The sequence below is a fragment of the Castor canadensis genome, chromosome 5 (assembly GCF_047511655.1).
Source record: "Castor canadensis chromosome 5, mCasCan1.hap1v2, whole genome shotgun sequence".
In the NCBI taxonomy this organism is placed as follows: domain Eukaryota; kingdom Metazoa; phylum Chordata; class Mammalia; order Rodentia; family Castoridae; genus Castor; species Castor canadensis.
The window spans coordinates 63,076,460-63,081,529 of NC_133390.1; the positions used below are offsets into that span (position 1 = coordinate 63,076,460).

The 5,070-nt window shown below is 35.0% G+C and overlaps 1 protein-coding gene across 17 annotated transcripts in view; it reads right to left on the minus strand.

Moving 5' to 3' along the window:
* Zbtb20 (zinc finger and BTB domain containing 20) overlaps positions 1-5,070 on the minus strand; it is an 815,899-nt gene that overhangs the window by 319,299 nt on the left and 491,530 nt on the right. The gene's annotated exons all lie outside the window — the stretch shown is intronic.

Consider the following 5,070-nt stretch of genomic DNA (forward strand, 5'->3'; position numbering starts at 1 on the left):
TTACTCCATGTGCTACTTTGTTGTGCTGGTGGCTTCTTGTTCTAAACAATTTTCTTCCCCTTCCATTGTTAATGAAACAAGTTCTAATTAAAAAAAAGAAAGAAAGAAACAGAAACCCTCTGATGGAAATCTTTTTCTTATAGATGTGGGCTGGCAACTGATACAGGACACAAGGGGCCAAAGAACGTGTTGCACATTCTTTAATCAAGCGATTCCTTTGTGGTTTATTCACCTGACTGCATTTCAACAAGTAATGAAGCAATCCTAGGAAAAGAATTATTTATGTGGCTAATTTTCAGTTAGCCGCAAAGTGCTAGGTAAGTTTTCTTTTTCTTTTAATATTAAAAATATATTGATATACTTTTCGATCATACATTAGATCCACAAACAGCCACTTTAACATAACTCACTCACAAGGATGAATGAAAAGCTCTCCCAGAGCTAGTGAAATTTCCCAAAGCCTCACTTGGAGATTTGGTATCTAATTCTCAGTTGATCTTTGAAAGTACTAGTCAATTTAAATTTGCATGGGTGAAGCATAGTTCTTTAAAATAGAAATAGAAGGACATTTTAGAACAACTGAGAAACCTTCCAACTCTGTTTCTCTGCTTTTTTTTTTTTTTTTTTTTTTGGTAGTACTGGGGTTTGAATTCAGAGCCTTGTGCTTGCTAGGTAGGTGCCCCCAGCCCTTTTTTGCTTTAGTTATTTTGGAACAGGGGCTTGTATTTTTTGTCCAGGCCATCCTGGACCATGATCCTCCTACTTTGCCTCCTGAATAGCTGAGATTATAGTTTGAACCACCATGCCCAGCTTTTTTGTTGTTGTTGAGATGGGATCTTGCTTACTTTTTGCCCAGGCTGGCCTTGAATGGCAATCCTCCCATCTCTGCCTGTTAAGTAGCTGATTACACACATGAGCCACTTTGCCCCTGGCCTTCCAACTTTTTAATTTGATTTTTTACTTTGTATTTTGCCCTTATAACACTCCTCTTTCTTTTTTGACACATTTTTACCACAATTCCTTTCGACTTTTGGCACATGATTGGTTCTCTATAAATATTTGTGGAGTGCACGACTGACCGTCTGGACAAATACTATGAAGTGAACAACAGAAAAACTTTTAATTATGTGACTTAAAAAAATTTGGGGGGGAAAATCCATGATAGTAACAAAATAATTAATAATTTCAAGGATATTTAGGAAACACAAGGCCTAGAAGTTTAAAAATGAGAAATTCTAGAATTAGAAAACAAAAACAAAAAAACAAAACAGCCCAACACAATTGAAAGTACATGCAGAAAGAAACTAATATATTATTTATAAAAAAAATTAAATGGAAACCCTGAAATTAGAATGCTAATGGCATTATTATGTAAAAAGCAGAAAGTCATTTCTTTCTGGTCCAACTCCAGGGAGAACAAATTTGCCAGTGCCACCAAGTGCAGAGTAGGGAGGAATGTCTGGAATTTAAGGGTTGCAGTAGACAGAAAGGCTAAATTTTCAGGTATGTCAGCCTGCTCTGGGTGACACCAGCTTCTAAGATGACCCCCAGTCATTTCTGTCTCCTGTCACTCATACCCATGTGTAGTCCTGTCTGCACTGTCTCAGGGATGGTCTGTGTGACCAACAGAATATGGCGAAAGCCAGACTCTAAAAGACATATTTTTTCTTATATGTGGAATCTGAAAAATAAAATAAAATAAAGACATGAAAGGAGAAGCAGACTATTAGGTAATAGAAAGGGACCAGGGGGTGGGGGGATAAGTGTGGGTAATAAGGGGTACATGATCAAAGCATCTTATACACAAGTATGAAAATGTCACAGTGAAACCCACTATTTTGTACAATTAATATACACTAATAAAAATAGAGGCAGGGAGGGGTGGGCTGGCAGGCTACAGAAAATAAGCTTCAAGTCATATCACAGTTATTATCATAAAGGTTTAAGAATAAAATTCTATGGAAAAAATGTTGCTTTCAATTAGGTATTTGTTAAAGTTTAAAATGTTATGGAAAAGATATATAACTGCAAAAATGTGAAAAAAAATCTGCCTATCTCAAAACCTCCATCTTGATCACAGTGTTTTCAAATGTTCATGACCAAATAAAAAACCTCTATTAAAATTATAAAAGAAAACAACAGAATATGGTAAAAGTGATTATGTGTTGCTTCTGAGGCCAGGTCACAGAAGCCATTGCTGCTTCTGCCTTATTCCTTGGGTCACTCCTTCTGGGGGAGGCCAGCACCTACACTCAAGCCCCAAAGAACTAAAACCAGTGGTCAACACTGACTTTTGAGCCAGGTGAGCGAGACATCTTGTAAGAAGAGTCCTCCAGCTCCTTCAAGCCTTCAGATAACTGTAGCCCCAGTGGACACCTTGACTACATCTTCCTAAAACCACTGTGCTAAGACACTCCTGAACCCCTGATAATATGAGCTTGCTGAGAGACAATCCCTCTGACTGTCTTAAATCATTGGGTTTTAAGGTTAATTTTTTGTAGCAGTAGATAACTAACATACTGAAGTATGGCTACTGTGTTGTTGGTGCCTCAAGTGCAACTTACTGCATACTTATTGGTCCATACTTGGTCCAAAGAAATGAACACCAGAAAGCTAGAAACAAGAGCTAGGAGTACAATCTTCATCTAACTACATCGGTTGTCCCATCTTAGATTCTTGCCTTTCCACACCTCAAATAACCGTCATCCTGATTCTCATTTTCATTATTAACTTGTGGTCCCTTTTCATGCAGTTTTATCACATCTATAGGTATTTTTAAATTTATATTTGTGGGTATTTAGATAATGTATGTGACGCTTACAGACATATATTTTGGTTGCACTTAACTTTATAAAATATTATCATGCCCTATATAATATTTTTGAGATTTAGTTATTTTTACTTAATATTGTCTTTTTATGGTTTATCTATATTGTTGCCTATCATTGCAGTTCATTCATTTATATCTGATTGTTGATATTCCCAAGGTGGTCAGTAAGCTAAAGATGGGACCAATAAGCTCTTACATCACAGAATTATATAGTTGCAACTAGGCAGGATGAAGTATATTTAGTATATAACTTAAATTAACTAGCTCTAGAATATGCAGAAAATTAATTCAGAAGCTTAAATTTTTCTTTCCTTAAGGATAATGGATATAATAAACCATACATATTTAATAGTATATAATAGTATATAATAAACCATACATATTTTTGTTATTGTATACACACATAATAAGCCCCTTAGATTACAAAGCTCAAAGACCTATCAGAATACAGTAAGAGCTGCACATATTATAAATAGAATGTTAATGTTTGGAAAAGTCGATTGTGGGAGACTGCATTGTTAAGTGAGTATCACAGATCTATTCCTTTTTTTTAAAAAAAAGAATTCATGCCTTTATAAACATAATATTTACCGACAGAATTTTTCTTAGTGCCATCTAGTTAATTACATAGGCAAACGGTGAGGATCTTCCAACCTCACCTCTCACCTTGTTCCTCATCATTACAGGAATAAGGCATGATATTCTTTGATAGCACTATCCAAAAACTGGCCTCATTTGTTAATTCCAGAGATAATTACAATTTCAATTGTAGTTTCAGCTAGTTGTTTCCTGATGTCTTTCTAGTTGTCATTAGTTTACAATGAATAGTATTACTGAAGGTCAAATTATTGATTATCAAAATTTTATTTTGGTATTATTATTATATCCCCCTTCCCCCTGTTCATCAAAGGGAGATATTGAGTCATGGAGCTGTAATGAGATTCCTTAAACAAACTAATACAAGTAGATTTTTGTTATGGAGAAGCCAAATTAATTTATCCATTAAGTGAGTATTTATTTACCATTTGGCTTTATCAGGTAATTTAATTAGACATAACACTTTTCTATGATTTGACACACTTACAAAGAATGTTGTAAAAAAAAAAAAGTACCTATATATAAAGTAGGAGATATTTCATTCTTGGTTCTTCACTGAACAAATTATGTAGCTTTGAGGAATATAAGAAAAAGAAAGATTGATGAAATAGAGCCCTCAATTATGGCATAAAGCCCAATCATGGAGAAGGTCAGAAAAGAATACATAGATTCATCAGAATTATTGAAAATAATAGGAAATATGAATATAGGAGTTACCTTTTATTCTTAGTCATTGACTGAGGACCTTTATTAAAAACATAGGACAAACATTGACATATGAAATTTTCCTCAGTTTTCAAAAACCTTTACACAAGAAAGACTATATAAAAAGCAGTGAAGTGAGAAGAAGGAAGAAGTCTTTGGGTGAAAAAAGAGGCTATCATGTAAATCTTCTCCTGGATGCCCTCTCTCTAGAGGATTATGAGGATGAAAAAAGCCTGGAAAACTGTCATGTGAGGATGAAAAAAGGCAACCCTAGTTTAAAGAGAATGAAAGGAATAGTATTTTTCTCCATGTACTAGAGCTTGTATCTGGAGAAGGAACGCACTCCTCCTTTCTTCTAGTGAAAACTCCTCTTTCTTAACAAAAACTCCATTAGGAACATTTGCAATAATCAATGCATAAGGTAATGGGCGATGGAAATGCGAAGGGAGAGCCCGAGTTTAAGGTTTGTTTTGGAGGTTGAACTGATAGAATGTGTTAAAAGCAAGATGTATTATAAAAATAAACCCCAAATAATCTCTTTCTTCCAGCCCATTGTATAATGGAGAGTTAGCTGACTTTTCTACTGTAAATGTAAAGAAAACGCAATTTCATTCATCCTCCTGTAATGCTGCCAATCTAATTTGCTATTAAGTTTCCATTCAAAAGCCCTGTTTTGTTTAGTTACAAGGGATTTGATCCCCTTAAACTTTCCCAGGCAGTTTGTATGGAAAGGCAGTTGCTGAGGGTATCCCTAAGGGAACTTGCAAAACATTGGAAGATAAATAACCTCAGCACAAGATGCAGATGAAGTAGAACGGGAGGTTTATGGACTACATTTAGAAAGAAAAAGAAAAGATCCTGAATGCTGGGCTAGAGTTACTAATTACTGATTTTAAGGTAATGTTACATTTCTCAAGAAGGAAAAGGAAACAGCTCAC